Source organism: Ambystoma mexicanum, chromosome 6q (assembly GCF_040938575.1).
Source record: "Ambystoma mexicanum isolate Mex_15411 chromosome 6q, UKY_AmexF1_1, whole genome shotgun sequence".
In the NCBI taxonomy this organism is placed as follows: domain Eukaryota; kingdom Metazoa; phylum Chordata; class Amphibia; order Caudata; family Ambystomatidae; genus Ambystoma; species Ambystoma mexicanum.
The window spans coordinates 1,413,574,240-1,413,593,162 of NC_090937.1; the positions used below are offsets into that span (position 1 = coordinate 1,413,574,240).

At 44.3% G+C, this 18,923-nt stretch overlaps 1 long non-coding RNA gene across 1 annotated transcript in view; it reads left to right on the top strand.

Annotated features, from left to right (window-relative positions):
- LOC138515620 (uncharacterized) overlaps positions 1-15,480 on the top strand; it is a 57,283-nt gene extending 41,803 nt beyond the window's left edge. Inside the window, exon 3 of the long non-coding RNA XR_011282112.1 lies at positions 14,411-15,480. This is a non-coding gene — a long non-coding RNA (uncharacterized lncRNA). The remainder of the gene's footprint in view (positions 1-14,410) is intronic.
- The last annotated feature ends 3,443 nt before the right edge of the window (positions 15,481-18,923 follow it).

Here is an 18,923-nt window from a genome sequence, read left to right on the forward strand (position 1 = left end):
GACTATGAAGTCTAGTAGGAGAGGAGCTATACTGGCTTTAGCCATTGCTTCCAGAGTGGGGCAGTGTGAGTGAGGTCAGTGCCCCAGTTCTCTTCCAATCAATTGTATTAGATCAGAGCATGTAAGCCAGTTAGGAAAGAGAACTGGGGTCCATGTGCCAGAATAAAAGTGAGTGAGAGAGAGAGAGAGGAGTGAGTCCTTGTCCCCTAAGGGGGAGTCACTCCCAGGGAGGTCCCACTTACCTAGACCCCTAGGGAGGGTCTTGTGGAGCAGGCTCACCTCCCTAGCCTCAAAGGGGGTGTCCAGACGAATACTCCTGATTCATCACACTACATGCAATATAGCTCCCCAAAAGCAGGACTTATTGTACCAACACACCATGAACTCATGATATCAATCACCTTTCTGTAGAAAGGGTTGGCACTAAAAAATAATTATGAGGCACCAGCTAGGGAAGGCATTCCAGTTACTGAAAAATAACATGTGTGTATGGATGGCTGAAGCATGACTGGGAAAGATGAATGTGGTTGGCAGGGAAATCTTCTGTACACATACATACAGGCGGTTTGTTGTCGTATCTGTATGTATGGTACAGCGAGTAGGCACTCGATAGGATATGTCTGTGGGCCTCATTACGATTTTGGCGGTAGCCATGCCGCTATTGGCAGCATGGCTGCCGCCAAAATCGGGTCCGGGTTCCCAGAATGGGGAATTACCGGGCCATTCCGAGTTCGGAGGGCCCGCTAATTCCTCCTTCCAGGAACCCGGGCCCGGACTTTCCCCATTCCCATTTCAGCCGCCATAGGGCTGAATGGGAATGGGGGAGGGAGCAAACAACGGGCCGATTACGAGCGGCCCGTTGTTTGCTCCCTCTTCCCCTCGCGGGACCCGGTAAGCACGCCTGGTTTAACCAGGCGTCACTTACCGGGTCCCGCGAGGGGAGCTTGTAATGAGGCGGAACGGGTTTAACGGGTCTGCCTCCTTTAGCGGGTCCCGTTAACCCGTTCAGCCTCACTTGTAATGAGGCCCTTTGTGTGTGTGCATATGTGTGCATCTGTGTAATTCTGACACAGACAGGCGGATAGTCATATAAATATATCTAAGGTGTGTGTTTGATATTATTTGTGCTTATTATTCTAAGGGGCTTGGGTTAATAATCTGTGTGTGTGTGTGTTCTGCACATGCGATGGGCTGAGTGTGCTACATACAGTAACTATCAAAGTGTAGAGTGAAAAAGATAGAGCACTCAAAAAGGCTAATGAAAATTCCAGAAACTCATGAACAATTCCAGAATCTAAACAATTGTGAATTTCAAAATGCAGATTAATCAAAGTAGTCAAATTACATGACAACTTATTGTTGACGTTTTAAGCCATTCAATTCTTTATTCTAGATGGCAAGACTCTCCTAATGTTATGCATAGCAGTTCTAGAATTTGAGATTTGACTTTTTCATTCAACCTTTTAAGGATGAGAGGCACAAGGTATGCCAGAACTCCATGAATCTTTATTGTACACCCTTCATTGGGTCCATTGGTATGAGGCCCCCCCTCAGGAACATCCTCTTTCCTCAACAGCCAACAACTGAATCATCAACCACAAAACAATACATCTCTTGGCCACCATTCCAGAATAGAACCCTAATCTCACAGAAGTGTGTGTCACAGAGACACGCACATTCGTTCCCTCACCCTCCCACACACACCCTGAGTGTCTCTGCACCTGTCTTGATTTATTTTTTTTATTTTTATGTGCTCCGAAGTTACCATTAGTGGGAACATTTCCTGAACGGTGTATGCGTTGTTACTTTGGTATAGTTGTTCTGTAAGAGTAACAATTGCTACACATAGCTTACTCTGGGCCATGGGGAAACCACCCGGCTATATTGAAAAGATCTGCGGCATGCTGGAACCTAGAGTTTGAGTTGCTAGAAATCATTGAGAAATCTTCAGTAAAGAGACACACCAAAAGTCTGGACTTAGACTGTGAGTTCCTAAAGACTTAAGAAAGAGATGCTGTGTTGGAAGGAAGCACTCTATGATGGAAGGCATTGAAAGAATATGACGCATGCTGGAACTCGAACTGGAAACTGAAAGATCAACTGTAGAAACATCCTGACCCTGAACAGGCCAGAGCGAGACACAGCAACCCTCCAAAACAATCTGTAGTTTCAGTTTAGGTCCTTGTTCGAATTCTTTCGTCGAGCCAGTCACAATAGATTGCATGCAGGCCTTCTAACCACTAAATTCTTTAGTTGCCAATGCTTCTGTAGGATAGGTGGCAGCATGTGTGCCCACTGGCATGTGATTAACTTCCTGGAGGCTTATCAAGGAAATTATGAAACCACCAAGGATGGGTCTACCTCCTCTTTCGCAACTCATCACGTGGCGCAGAGCCTTTTCCTCAATTATCAGGAAGAACACAATAAATCCCCAGCATACACACACATGCAAAGCAGGAAAGTAACAAGTTACACAAGCATGAGGAAATGAACCGAGGATAAATGTAAATACAGCCAAAGAGGAATTCCCAGCTGAGAACAATCATTGCTCAACTCTGCAAAGACTTTCTGCGCCCAAGAGCGGCCTTCAGCAGTAACTAGCTCAGAACTGAGGGTTTAACAAGTCTTCAGGGATATGGAAAGAGCAAGCATTGGTTATTAGATGATCACGCAAAATATTCCGCTGGTTAGGTAACACAATTCACTGTATGCATTAATTTATAATAAATCAATCTGATGTAGTTGTGCACAGCACATGTCGCGCTCCTCTAAACATCTTTTGTACCACGGCTATGAGACTCGAGCAGGCAATTTTCTTCGGAAAAAAAATATATTTATTAAGTGTTCTTGGTGCTAGTACACAACATGAACCAATCCATCCCCTTATCCACAAGCTAAACCTAAAGGATGGCCCTGTTAATAGAAATTGGGTCATGAGAGTTTCTCTTTGTGGAGTACCCCAAGGCTCATCAATATCACCATGGCTACATAATGGCTAAATGAAGCCTCTGGCCATCCTAATGGACTCCTCTGCATTATCATTTCAACATTACGCAGATGATGTGCAAGTGATGTTCTGGCTCAGGGCAGTAAGCTACCATTAATGAATGCACGCACTGAAGGCCTAATTATTTTCCCAAGCATTGCAGAATGCTTCTCGATAACCCTACACCTATTTAAGGTCATGATCATGTTACTGATGGTCTCTCATGGTTTGGGGAAATCTCATTCCCGCTACCATTCACCGCCATCACACACTAAAAAACACCTGAGACTGATTATTGGAAATCTGTGTTCTCCCATAAGAATTCCCTGTCCATAGTACAGTCAAGCTCAAATTTCTTTGCCATGAATTATTGGCTAATTTGGTGCTTGTGTTGATGCAGCACAGAATGGCACAAGCATTAATTAACTGGCAGAGACTCCCACTCTGCAAGTAAATAACATTCCTTGCCATCTTCATTATACTTTCTGCACTAATGTTGGCGCTTGAGTATGAAGTCTGCACCACCTCCCCAAAATACCCAGACTGACAAATTAACTTCAGGGGCGCCAGTGGTCCAGGGATGAATATCGATTTCTAAACCATCAATAAACCCCACACTTCTAGTACATCAGAAGGGATCTGAAACACAAGCAAATTATAAACCTCTTTGTCCAATTTTGGTAACGTGGAGGGAACGAAAGGCTCATCTCCGAAAGGTTGTGGATCGCTGGTTAGTTGCAACACAGCGAAAATACTATTATTACCCAATGATGAAAGGGACTGTACAGTCAAGGTTGTATACAAATATCTACTTTATTATTATCACAACAGACAGTTCTAGCACACTACAAAATACAACACACCCTGTAAAGGAATGCAGAGGACACACAGTTTCAAGAAGGAGAAGGGATGCACTCTGCATACTGACAGGGTAGTTGGAAAGTAATTAATGGCAATAGTTCAAGGATACTTGGGTTCAACACAAAGGGAGCAATGGGTCATAAAATGGCACTAGCGGCCTTCAGGGAAGGACCAGGGGGACAGGACCACAATGTATCTTGTGTTTGTAGATGTTCTTGGTGCTCGACAGCGTTGAGTCGATTACAGTGCGCTTTCCAGCTTCTGCAACAGTGTTCAAGATGGGAGACAGCTGCCGGTATCAGGTGGCAGGCAGTTCGGCGAGCGAGGCTGGACAGACAGCTGCAGGCTTGCCTACACAGCATTTCAGGGTCAGGAATCTTTGTCTCTGTGCCGGTTGGCGAGTCTGAAGCACTGGTCGAGGCATCTCGGACGACGTTATCGGCTGCAGTGTGACAGCAGTCATCGGTGCAGTCAGTTGCAGCTCGAAGGGCTCGAGTGACTCAAAAAAATGTCCTTTAAGGCAGATGCTGGTTGATGCTTGTCGAAGCACTCCTCCTAGCTTCTTCACTGGGCTTGTGTCGTCCTTTAAGGCAGACAGCCCAAAGCTGAGGAGAATGTCACAGGAAACTGCCTTGTCCTTGGTTTGGTTCAGAGACTCCCTGGCACTTACCACCTAGGAAGTGTCACGGTTTATTGGACGGTCACTCTCAACTCAGGGAGTACCCCCCCACCCATGAAGGTGTCGCACAACAAAGCGCTTAGCAGATTCAAATTTGGTTAGGCCTCCAACCTGTATGATACCATTCAGCAGATCCCCTCTGTATCACCAGTAAGCGAGGAACCAGGCCGGTGTATAGAAATAATAGTGTATATTTATTTAAATTTCTACAGTGAATAATAGACAAATCAAAAGACACTAGCCACCAACTTTGTGGCACAACACAAAAAGCACAAATGCATATTTCTAGCATCCATTGACTGGCAGGTATTTCTTAATAGACTTTCAGTTACCACAAAAAAACAGGTTGAATTTGAAGATTTGAATTCAAAACACACATAGGATTTCTTTGCACATTAACATAAAGGAAATTTTAAAAATAAACAGTGATTGCTTGGGTTATCATAATGCTCTTCTCTCCCAGCAACCTCCCATCCTCAGGCATTAGTTATATATAACCCATTTGGTTTGAAGGAAAGGTACAGGGAGTGGGAATATAATGGGAATTTCGTTTGGGCTTTTTATTTGAAAGGCAAGATCTGGGAAATTAACTCAATGGGAAAATCGTTTGGGGGAACACACATTCAAATGAAATGCAGGTTTTGGGAAATTTGAAATGAATGGGAACATTTGTTTGGGACAATTCGTTTTCACTGGGAATGCTGGGTGTTGGGATTTCTGTTTTGGGGACACTAGCACATTCAAATGAACAGCAGGGTTACCCAATTACAGTAAAGACTAGAGTCAATTACTGTGCACTGGAATAATATTTGTCAATTTTGAACTTTGACAAAAACATCACCCTGCGATAGCTGACCTTATGGAATTAATTAAATTATATTTTTAGTTAAATAAGCTAAGGGTATAACACTTTTACCCCCTTGCCACTATGGAAGAGCACCTAATAATGAAAAGGAGTGGGTTAAAACAGATGGCTTCCACTCACACTTCCAGTTAAAACAGAAATGGTGTTTTTCTCTAAGGGAATTCATTAAGTGAAATTTCTAGTCAAATACAGTTTTGTCCCCCTCCCCCCATCCACCCACTAATGGAAAGGTATTAAGGCAGGCAGCTCCCGACACAATTGATAGCTTCGGACTATATCTACTTACATGGGAGATCTCTGTTCTTAGCTCAGGAGGACAGCTATTATTGTTCGTGGTTTGTTCCTGAGATGAAATAGATACAAATATGAAACTTCACAATCCAAACATTCATTTTGCATTCTATCAGTTCACCAACTTTCGAGTTCCTCTGAATTATGAGGAGGCCACAATCATGGTTTTCTTCCTAACTCTAATTCTATCCATCACATATGGTATTTAAGTAGAACGGACAGTCATTTTGTGATCTGATTTGTGATCTGATGCACAATTCTCTTTTCATTAAGGAAAAGGAGTCCAATGTTGACATAGTAATCCATAATATTGAGCCCCGAGTTCCACATCTAGCACAACCCCCAAAGATTTTCCAATTCTCTGAATTCACAGGACACAGACATCTGCCAATTTTTCAAAATCTCCAAGGAGCTGGCCAATCCTGCTGCAGTCTCTACCTCTCCTGTTCCCTCCAAGGCCCTTTGCACAGCTTTGGCATCTCATTTCACCACTAAAACTCAGTACATCCTGTCCACTCTCTCTTCCTCTAACTCCTCTTCCTCTACCTCTACCAATCCAGGCCAATCCAGGCCCCTCTCCGGCCGTATCTCCTCTTCCTTTCCCCCGTTCACTCTCGACAATGTTTCTAGACAAGTCCGATCTATGAAACTCTTGTCAAAGCAGGTGCTTCCCTGCTCCTCCAGAAGCATTAAGGACCAAATCGACACCCTTGCTCCAGCCCTGGCTGATTTCTGCAATAACTCTTTTACCACAGGAACCTTCCCCTCCACCCTTACGCACTCCCTTGTGCACCCCCTTTTTAAGCCCTCTGCTGATCCTTCCTCTCAGGCAAACTATCGCCTTATCTCCATCACTCCTTTCCTGGGCAAACTCCTGGAAAAGCTAGCCATCTACCAGCTTAATGTGCATACTGAATCTGTTGGTTCTCTCCATAACCACCAGTCTTACTTCAGAGAAGCCAGAAGAAACTTCTCTCCTGAACACCCGTGAAGACCTGCTCTCCAATCTTGACTCTTCCTTCTGTCCTCATTCTCCTTGATCTATCCTCTGCTTTTGACACGGTCAACCATGCCATCCTGCTCAATCATCTCTGTGACAACCTGGGTATCTCTGGTCAGGCCCTAGCCTGGTTGACCTCCTTTCTCACTGATCAACCCTCTGAGGTCCAACTTAGGTCATTCCTCTTTTCTATCCCTCTCTCTACTTGTGGTGTTTCCCAGGGGTCGAACCTCTCTCCCCTGTGGTCTAACCTCTCTCCCTGGCTCTTTAACCAGTATCTGGCACCTCTGGCCCACTGCATCGCTTATTTGTGCTCTAACTTTCAGTGTTATTCAGATGATACCCAGCTCTCCTTCTCTCATACCCGACTGTCAGTCCACAGTTGAGGAATGGTATGCCACCAACAATCTCTGCCTTAATGCCAGTAAGCCTGAGATCCTCCTCATTGGGACACCTGCTCCTGCCTTCCCTCTCTCACTCTGGCCGTCCACCCTTGGCCCTCTAGCTGCTCCTTTCCTGTGAGGCTAAGAACCTTGGTGTCATCTTTGACTCCACCTTCTCCTTCTATCCTCACATCTCTGAAGTCTCTAAGAAGTCACACTATCAGCTGCACCTTGTCATCGGTATTCTTACTTTTCTCACTTTCCCACAGAAGCTCACTGTCTCCAGAGCCCTGGTCCTCTCTAGGGTGGACTACTGCAACAGCCTCTTTTTAAATCTGCCTGCCTCTACTCTTCGCCCTTTACAACTGATCCAGAACAGGACTGCAAGACTTGAAGCCAGGGATCATAGGTCTCCTGTCCTGAAATCTCTACACTGGCTCCCTCTGGCTGTAAGGATCAAGTTCAAGACCCTCTGCATCGTCCACAAGGCTGTCTGGGGCCAGGGATGACACTACATCCAATTTTCGCTTTCTAGGCAACTTCCTTCTCGAGCTCTCCGCTCATCCACCTCCAACTCTCTGAGGGTCAGACGCTTCTCCAGGCAGAGCGTGGGGGTAGATCTCTGTCCTTGGCTGGGGCCTCCCCTGGAAAGCCGTCCTGCCTCTCTCAAACGTGAGCAGGACCACCTAAGTCTCTGAAAGCAACTCAAGACCTTCCTTTTCCCTTCCGCTTTCTCTCTCCCTTGCTGATGTCCCTGGCCACCCACCAAACTTACGGGACGAGGCTCCTGCACGACCAGTTGCCTTTCAACTGGCTCTGGGCCTCCCAACCACTAAAGGGCCTGTATCTACAACCCTACAGTCTCTTGACTCTCTTATTAGCCACCGGCCGGCAGCACTTACGAGGTACGTTGCACGCGCCCCATCTACCTCCCCTCAGCATGTCTTGTTGCACCTAGAAACACCTGTGTACAGGCACGTTATAAATGACTTATCATATCATATCATTCCAGCCCTGCAATTAAGTGTCTTCAAAGGTCTCTGTTTGGAGCTAATGCACAGTTTAGGGGGAGATGGCCTTGATTTTCCTTATCTAACTGCTCCATGGATTCAATCTCAAATGCTGTATTTCTTAGCATTTAACGGAAACAGACCTGTCATTTTGAATGTTGATAAGTACGTGTTTTATTTGTGACAAATGCAAAGTGCCTGGCTTAACTTTAGATTTCTGGATCACAGTCTTGTGCTGCACTGAAGTCAATGTGACATGCTGCTATCTGTCTCCTTAAATCAAATGGTGGCTTTTCCTATTTTATGAAAACAGCATTTTCAGTCACACAGGTATTTTGCCATGCATAGGGCACATCCAGCAGTATGAAGTTCTCAGGCCCATTTTCCTTCACTTGAGCGCCTGTCCATTTTGGGAAAGTTGAAATAGGCCCATTTCCGTTCCTTCACTATGCCTTATTTCGGAAAAAAAATGTTTGAACTGGCCTGCATATTCCAATGGGTTTCAACATCAGCCAGCTTCATTCTCACAATAGGGCCTTGCATGGCCTCTTAGTCTCTCGGAAGCTGAATTTGCACCCCACAGAAGCTTGCTGCAAAGCTTAGCAGGGCACACTATGTGCTAGTTGGTTACCGGTTCTGGAGCTGCTGCAGGGTCTTCTGGATTCAGTCCCTGGGAGATGTTTAGGGGAGGGATCTTGCTTCCCTCTATGGAAATCCTGGCCTTCCTTCACTGGAACCGTAAGGCAGACTGTACTTTCAGCCAGGGTCTTCTTGTTACACCTTGCAAAGTCTTCAAATGATCTGCCCAAAAGAGGCGCTCAACCCTCTTTTAAAGCTAAATGGGCCCCAGTGATTGGTATAGAGTAAGCCTACATTAATGAACCAATCCTGGGTCCCCACCAACAATCTCCTGTATGCGTCAGGTCATAACCAGAGTGCTTTGCAACAGAAAAGCTAAATGGGTGAAAACATTTAATACTAAGTCCCACCCATCTTCCTGTCTGTTGTGGATAAAAGGGTCTCTCTGGTTAATTGAGCTCTCTGTGGTTCCTGATTAAAGTGGAAGGTCTCCCTTGAAGCTGTGGCAAGACCAGACTTTTAGTCACCGCCTAGCCACATACTCGTACCTTCTGAATGGGGTTTCCCTGCAGGGCTGACTACTGTAAATACATAGTCCCAGATATGACAAGTCATTGCCCTTGATACTGAGAGGCAGGAGCTGGCTTCAGGTTGACACAGTGCATATCAAAGGTTATTGTGTTTTTCTGTCCTTTGTTAGTACTTTGGTAGTCCTGCGACCAGGCCTCCTGTGGTCTGTTTGAAATAACTCTGATTAGTATGTGAAGCTGCCACCAGCAGATAACAAAGGATAGGGTGTATCCATGGAGCATTTGTTATTTAATTATAGACAAAAAGGATGGGTGACTCCTATACCATGGACAAGGGGAGCTAATGAATAAAGACTAAAAGAAGGAAGTCACATGGAAAAACACTTAAATGATTTAAGTGCTCATGTCACAGGTCTCCCAATGTGAAGTCAATGTGACATGCTGCTATCTGTCTCCTTAAATCAAATGGTGGCTTTTCCTATTTTATGAAAACAGCATTTTCAGTCACACAGGTATTTTGCCATGCATAGGGCACATCCAGCCAAAAAGAAAAGGGGTACAGCCAGGTACTCAAATATCGCTTCATATTTTAATATTTATCCAAAACATTATTAAAACACACATACATTCACGAAGATATCAACATTAAAAATCATTAAATTTTTAGTAATAATGCAAAATATTTGTATCAAACCCACTGATAAAAAAGAAGTTTTGAGGTAGTAAGTTCCTAAACCAATACTAATGAAAATCATGCAAATCCATTTTGAAAACAATTAATTCCATTAGAAAGAATGGAGATGCTGAAGCAAACAGTACTATAGGAAGGTAAAGTGTCAAGTGCCAAAGTGCCAAGTGCCAACTGTAATTACAACCTATAAATGCAAATTGTTACATTTCGTACATATTACAGTTTCGGCGACAGAATTCTATCTAGTTCATTCAATTTGAACTGGTAGTCGCCTTCATCAGGGCGCACTAAAGGAAGTACAAATAGCATTGAAGGTGCTGGTACAAAGGTTTATACATAGTTAATAATACAATGCAATAACTTTCATAGATGAAACGCTGAGTGGTTCCAAGCTTGATTGTAGGTATCAGATCTAATGAAAGCATCACCCCATAAAAATTGAATGGTAAAACAACAATTGGAGTGGAAGAAAAAAAGAAGAGAAAAAAAGAAATGACAGGAGTTAATATAAAAACCCACTGACTGAACCTCTAACAAGTTAACATATCCAAATCATAAACAGCAGACTATCATTGTAAAACATGTTCATCTAGATTAGTTCGCATGTGGTGCAGAAAATCATTATTTTACGGACGCTGCCCAACGATAGACAAGATGAAAAAACAAATTGACATCTGAGGAGTCAAAAAAGGAAAAGAGTGGAGTTGGAGGTATTACTAGATTATCTCAAACTTCAACACTAAAGCACAGCAACTCAAAACACAAGGAAGATATTCCCCTACTTTAAAGAGATCACACTGACCGATTCAGAAGGGAATCCCAACGTGGAAGGCCGGTGGTCAGTTGAAAAAGTGTGGCACTAGGTAAAATCCAAAGTGCGCGGACCTTTCAATGAAGGTTGGAGATGGCAAGCTAATCCTTCGTATGTATAACCTAGTAAAAAAACGCAAATACTATGCATCAGATGAATGCGGGTTACCGCAACATGAAACATGGGGCTTAAAACCCTGTTCAATGCAGTAAAGTATAATAAGTGTACTATTACCCATGCATCTTCAAATGCATCATAACTGCATAGACGCTAAAAGGTATGCCACACAACAATTTCAGCATAGAAGCACATTGAGATCAAAGAAAGGACATCTATGCCCCAAGGTTGTAAGTGATTTGGCAGAGCTAAATAAGAATGCCGAATCAAAATGAGTGGCCATATTAGTGCCCAATATAGCGGCTTGCCAAAAACGAATTCAAGAATTATTGCTTACATGTTCTACCCGAGGCTAGATTAAATTAAAAACCCGGGTATACAGGAAATGGTATGAGGCCCTAAATCCACCATGCTAATGGACAAAATGCCTCGCGGTGCTGCCTGAACACTGAGCAGTTTAAATGCTAATGAAAACAGCCCCAAAGATCAAAAGGACCCCCGTGGCACTTACCGCGTGTAATTGCGAGCTGCTACGAAACGTCTGCATTCAGTCACCGCGGGTGCGAACTGAAGCGAGACTAGCCCAGTGGTCATTTATCACCCGCGCGAGATTCGAAAGAGAAATAAGACTACGCGTCGAGCGTCATAAGATTAAAAAAGAAAATGGGACTACTCATTGTGCGTCGTGGCCCATAGGAAATAGACAGAGAAGCCTGTTTAAAAAGGTGTCACTATATGAAGAAATACAATGGTAGAGCAAGAAGTCACTGACGCGAGGAAGTATAAACCGCAGTGACACCCACTGGTCGACGCGAGCAATCAAGATGACTAATTATGGAAACATGCCTGCGCGCGAGCCGTTTCCGACCGCCAACACTAAAGAGGGACTGGAGCTGCCTCACTGAATATGATCAAACATTCTTAAATAGGGCCAATATGCATGTAAGTGTAATAACTGGTCAAAGCATTTCTTTTAAACAGCTCTCGATTTTATAGAGTCATGAAAAAGCAAGATAAAAAATAATATAAGTATCCAACATGGCACCCAAAAGCTGAAGTAGCGAAGAAAGTGCTGGTTGCCCAACAAATAAGCCAGAGGAAAAAGAAATGAGAAAGTGTCGGAAGATATGATCTAGGGAACAAAATTAAGGCACACAATGGAGCCATTCCTCTTGGCGGTTAAGACCTATCTCATAGCTAGTGGTGTTATACATCCACCATTGTTCTCTTTGTGCCAGGCGTGCTGCTATATTATTGGAATCAGTGGCCAAGACTTTTTCCAGGATACACCATTCAAGGTCATTACAAGTGTGCATGTATGTGTATGGTGAATGGTGTGTACTTGTGTTCAGGGGCTCAACAAAACCTATATTTCGGGAGACCGCTAACCCTTCAAATGTTGGGAGAGGCGCTAACTTCCTGAGCAGTGGGGAGGGGCAAACCTATTTGTGTGGGGGCATCTAACTTCTTTACGCATTCTTTTTCAAGTTTTATTGCTTCGACTTCCATTTTGGTGCAACAAGTCTAGGTATGTCTAAATGTGGCCTGGCATGCTTTACTGTAATGTTATTATGTGTCTAGACTGGTCTACATTGTACAGCCAGTTGGATATGTTTTCATTGTGTCATGGTATTTTTAATAGCAAAGCATTCAATTAATGAAAGCATTAATGTTCCTGTGCACTTTTGGCGACTTGCATGTATTGGATTTTTGGACTGGTGTTACCCTACAAAACAATTGCAAACGTTCTAGCTTTTTAGCCAATTTTTCTCTGAAAGTATGCTGTATTAAAACATATATATATATATATATATATATATATATATATATATATATATATATATATGCTCCTAGTACAGTGTGCGGCGTACCCATGAAGCAGCACGCCTGTGCTTATTACACAAGCATGGCAGTCTAGGCCGGCCCAGAGTGCAGTGCGACCTATGATTTGTTGCTGAACGGGGGGCCCCCTCAGCATGGCTCACGGGAGGGGCCAGCAAGTGTTGTGTTACGCCACTGTTTGCATCTGCACACCCTCCACTCTGGAGACTCGCACTTACACCTCCCGCGGCTCTGGCCATGTAGCACTCAACATTCCTAGGACTTCCTCCATGGCTCTCCCACGAGCTCGGACTCCCCAGCACTTACCCCCTCTTCCCCCTTCCTTTCTGCACTTGCACGTTCTGAATACTCATAAGGCATAGTCGGTTCGTCCCTCTTCCTCTTCCCCTCAGCTCTTAATATTGTGTTGTAATGTACCCTCCCTCCCTTCCTGCCCTGTGGGCGCTTTGAAACAGTATATTCTTATTGTATACGTGCCTAACAAGCAAACAATACATAAATAAATAAATAAATAAATAAATAAATAAATAAATAAATATGTAGTTGGTGTGTGGTTGTGTGATGGACTTGAGATGTGCTGAAGTAGGCCCTTGCACTGTGGAGGCTTTGACCATAATAATGTGTGAGAAACACTCTCTCTGTCAGAGAGATAACTGTTTTTTCCCAAGACCGCTGACGATGGGCGTCATAAGAGATGCAGGCGAATAGATGAATATGTGAGAAAAATATGAAGTCCGCATAAAGGGAGTGGACGAGGAGAAACAATCAACCTGAGTCCAATAGTGCCAAATTCCTAAGTTGTTAAATAGGTGTAACACATCATAGGCTAGATGGTCCGTATATGTAAGGAATGTAATATCCCTGTGTGCATTAGTCTTTCCTTTAAATCACTGGTAATCCAGTCACTACTCCCACTTAATGCCAGCATGCAGGTTGCTGTAGGGCCTGGAAAGGCTACTCTGAAAACCTGGAGCTCTTGTACATGCAGAAAAAAACAACAGGGTAAATTAAAGCTCGAAGAGCCAGAGTGGCAATTGCCTTCCCAAACCGTAGGGAAATACTGATACACATGGAACGGTTTTCTGGGGAAAAAGATTCATCAACTTGCCGGTGAGGGCAAGACCAAACAACTAATGATATTTTTGTTAACCATGGTCCTGTTCACTTAGGCACAGGTGGAAAAGCTGTACTGGTTGCCCTCCCCGCTCTTGTACATGCAACACTTCAACGTCCGGAGCAGGAACTTGATATAATAAGGGTATGCTTGTGTTGGTGGGCTTGGCAGGGATTAAGAAAGTCTGGAAGTGTGACTAGTATTTATGGGCAAAGACATATGAAAACCAAAAGCCAATTTTTTGGTAAAGTGGAGCGGCATATGTCGTGCAATTGATAATTTCTTCCTTTCAATGCATTAAAATCAATTGTACAACACCATATAATTTTATTTGACAAATGGGTTCTTGAATATGATTCGGTTTTAAGACTGCACCTCAGAAAGTGACACCATACCGATATTTTGATTTACGGTGTAACTACTTTGAAATTCTATACAGAAGCAATTTGGATTTGATCATGAACCGAATTGACCACATGTGATGTCTTTTTGATACAGATTTTCAGAATGTGATTTAATGTATGTATTTGTAAGATGGCTGCCAAGCCTTCCAGTTTTGTAATGAATTTTAATGTTAGCAGACCTTTATTGACCTTTAACTATAAGTGCATTGATGATTGTCGTACCCTTTTTCTGTATTTCCTACCACAGCATGCGGGGTGATTCCCTGGAAACTTGCCAAAGGGCTTGCTGTGTCTCATACCTGTCGTCCAATGCTTCTCTAGTTCTACGAGGATGGATACACGTGCACTCGGATGCACTTTCAAATCAATCATTTGGGGAGATGCATTGGAAGAGCCTGCAACATTTTTCGTCTGTAATTGTAAATAATGGCACACCTACAAATCATGAATTCGTCCTACCCAGTATATATTTCTCTCAGTCCAAATTTGCACTATGTAAGATTACTACAATTGTATCCATGCGAAATGTAACAACACGCTCCTGCCACTAATGCCCAAGCGAAAGGCATTCCCAGTCTTAAATGCCCCATTGTTGTGCACACTAATATTGGTTGATTTGTAGAGTTTATTTGCTTAGTGTCTTATATGGACATGATCAATTATATGCATGTGGATACTCTATTCAAAAACGGGGCGATTGCATCTTCCCTGAACTTTCTAGGAACCAGTACATATCAAACACAAAACTGATCTGGGTGATTCTGGTTACTGTGCCGATACATGCAAGCCTCTGCTAGTCATTTGGTTCCATCGGCAGAGGGTTGCATTGATCTGCACGGTAGCACACGGGCAACCCCAAAATGGTGATCCCGGACTTTAACAAACACCAGTAATTTTGTGAATGAAAGCCCCAGTGGAACCACTTAGTAAAACTCAGCGACACAAATAAAAAAGTATACAAAAAAAGGAAAATCAGATATAACACATCCAAGCCACCCCATGCTACCCAGCCAGACGTGCACAGGGCTAAAAGAAATTGCATGATATTTGAACACAGGCACCCACACGAGGGAGATGAGAACAAACGCCTCTGTCCCGATGAAGGCCATTGTAACAAGTGCACCATTTAGCAGCTCATGAGGCCGAAACACTGTTGTGTCGACAAGCTGATAATAAAGTAGTGCAATATGGAGACACTACGCAACAAGCCAAGCTAAGAAGGCAGATAGACTTAGAGAGCCCTAGTTCACTAATAGGGGCTGTATTTTTGTGAATGCACAACGTTTTAAATTACAATTGAATGCACATGTAATGAACTGCCCATTCACTCCTTTGTAACACTGTATTGTTTTATGTCTTGAATGAATTACTTTTAATGACTGACGTTTGATACATAAATTGTACATAATAAATCTATAACAATTTGTATAGAGAGAACTTGAGTGGGTCTAGGTTTATCCGAAATCGGGCTGTTAAGTTTCGTGTTTGATAGGCATGTGGACACTACTTCCTCAAGTACGTTACTAGTCCTAGTCAAAAGTTATTTATTTTTATTTATTTTATTGGACATTAGTAAGGCTCCTATACACAGGTATTTCCTGGTGCCAAAAGAGAGGATGGGGGTTGGGAGGAGGACATGGGAATCATAAGAATACAACAACAAAGAACAAAGAAGCAGTTAAATTGGCCATGTGACACTCCTACTGTGCAAGCACATGACAAGGTGATACGTGCAAGGAGAATGGGGGGCAGAAAGAGAAGTGCAAGAGTGGGGTACCCCAATGGGTGAGGTGCGGGCAATTGCTGGTCAGGCCATGGCGGGAAGTGCCAAGGGGAAAATAGGGGGGGGGGGGGAAAGTGCAGTGCATTGGACAGGAGGACCGGGTTGGGATCGTCCTGGAAATGGAGCCCAAAGGCAAGTCCTGGCAAAGGATGCTGGGAAGGACTGGTGGGGGTGGTCAGGTCCTTGTATGAATCTAAAGGGACCTGGCCCTAGTCGCAGCGGCAGGTGGAGAGTTTAGCACAAAAGGAAGAGAGGGAAGGAAGAGGAGAAAATGAAGGTCTTGAGAAGCTTCCAGAATTTAAGAAGATCCGGCTCAAGTCTGAGAGGGGGAGAGAGGCTGTTCCAGAGGGAGGCGCCAGCCAAGGACAGGGATCTACCTCCCACTCTCTTCTTGGAGAGACTTTTGACCTGCAGAGAGCTGGAGCCAGCAGACCGAAAGATTCTGGCTGGGAGGTATTTCGGAAGAGAAAGCTGGATGTAGAGAGGTCCCAGGCCCCAGACAGCCTTGTGGATGATGCAAAGGATATCAAATTTGATCCTTGCAGTCAACGGGAGCCAGTGGAGAGATTTTAGGGCTGGAGAGATGCAGTCCCTAGGCTTTAGGCCAAAGATAAGTCTTGCAGTGGTATTCTGGATTAGTTGGAAGTGGCGAAGGAAGAAAAGAGGGAGGATGAGGAAAAGGCTATTGCAGTAGTCAAGCCTAGAGATAACCAGGGCTCTGAAGACATCGAGCATCTGGGGGAAGGTGAGGAAAGGTAGAATGCCCCTAATGAGATGAAGCTGAAATTTTGACTTCTTGGCAAGGTCTGTGATGTGTGGCGAGAAGGAGAGAGAGGAGTCAAAGTTGATCCCAAGGTTTTTTGCCTCACAAGTGGGTGAGGAGAGGGGACCCAAGAAATCTGGCCAGAAAGTGAGGGGGGAAACTAGGAGCAGGCGACCCAATGAGAAGAATCTCTGTCTTGCTGGCGTTGAGGCAGTGATCATTGGCAGAGCACCATGCCTGAATAGCAGTCAGGCAGTCAGGTACAAGGAAGGAAGAGGAGGAGGAGGAGGAGGTAGGGGAAGGCAGCCGGAAAGAGGGCTGTGTGTCGTCTGTGTAACACTGGAAATTAGGGAAGCAGGTGTAGATCAGGTGGGCCAGAGGGGCCAGGTAGATGTTGAAGAGACATGGTGATAGGATAGACCCGTGAGGGACGCCACAGATAGAGAGTAAGGTAGAGGAGACAAAAAGACCCATTTGAACTTGGGAGGGTTTGTTAGAGAGGAAAGAGGTAAGCCACGCCAGTGCCCTGTCCGTGATGCCTAGGTTATCACATGGACGGTTTAAGAGGATGGAATGGTTGACAGTGTCAAAACCAGAGGAAAGATTGAGGAGGATCAGAACAGAAAGAGCGTTAGAGTCCAAATTAGAGAGTAGGTATTCTCAGGTATTCAGGAAAGCCGTTTCAGTGCCTATGGCTGCCCTGAAACCAGACTGGTGGTCATGGAGGCAGCCAGCCAATCCGGTGTGGAAGGTCAGTTGGGGGATCAAAGGCCTTTCTTAAGCATTGACTAAGTAAGCACACTGTTTACAGAATTCATAATTTAAGCATTTACTAAGCCTGAGCAAGGCAAATGTAAGGGACACAGATGTTTAATTAGATAATGCTTATATGCTGATTTCAAGATGACATGCAACTTCTTTTTTAGCAAGTACTATTTATGCCAGTCAAAATGTAATAAGACCCTATCATTTTAGAATGCATTAAACATTTTAGTAACAGTTTAATACATTGTAATGAATAAACAGCGACAGAATTGAGGAGGCTGCTGCCGACATTACCAGGTCCTACGGATCTACGTGATGCAACCGTGCCTGATTTTCCAGCAACAGAAAAGTTTGAATGCAAACGTACGAACCACAAAAGGTTTGTACATTTCCCATGCAATCACACATTCAAAACCCCTACACAACCAAACCCCCACCCACACCCACAACACACCCACAACCACACCCCCACCCACACCCCTAACATAAACAAACCCTACTTTTTACATGCTGAATCCCTGCAGCGCCAGTTCCCTTTCACTTCCGTGATCAGGAACCGGCGCTGCAGGGTTCTTTTCCTTTATTGATTTTTGTTTTTTAAAATTTGTTTTTTTACGGAAGGCTGCAGGGGTTTCCCTCGTAACCCCCGCTCACTATACTAAAAAGTAAAGAGAGTGGGGTGTTGAGGGGGACACCCCTGCAGCCCCTGTTTTTTTTTCCTCTGGTATGCTGCGGGGGTGTCCCCCGCTACACCCTGCTCACTATACCACACAGTGTAGTGAGCGGTGTGTTGCGGAGGACACCCCCGCAGCCCCTGTTTTTTTTTAATGTCGGGTGTGTAGCAGGGGTGTCCTCGCCAAACCCTGCTCACTATACTGTATAGTATGGTGAGTGGGGTGTTGCAGGGGACACCCCCGCAGTCCTTTATTTTTTTAACTTACCTTCAATGCATGCTACCACCAAAAGTTCGAACTTTTGGTGTTCAAACCTCTGGTGGGAGCATTTCTCGGACTTTTAGTGCTGCTCTGCCCACCACCCATCTTCCAGGAGACTACTTAAGGACGAAAGGGCAGTTTTAAGCAGACAGCATTTAGGAGGCTGCTAGTAATGCGACCAGGCCCTGCCACTCAGATGCTCCACCCACCTCCAGTTTTCCTGCCTTCCAGGAAGATACCTGGGTACACCAGCCCAGCTCCAGGCAGACAGCATTGAGGAGGCTGCTGCTCATTTTACCAGGCCGTGCCACTCAGCTGCTCCGTCAAACAATCACCAGTTTTCCAAAGTTTCGTCCAAAAAGACTGAATAGAAAAGACCTAACCAACTAAAATTCCCAAATTAGGTACTACCAAATGTTCTACTTTAGAAACTTTAAAACATTTGGTAGTACCTCATTTTGGTATTTTGGTTGGGTAGGTCTTAAAAAGAAAAAAAGGGCTGTGGGGGCAAAAA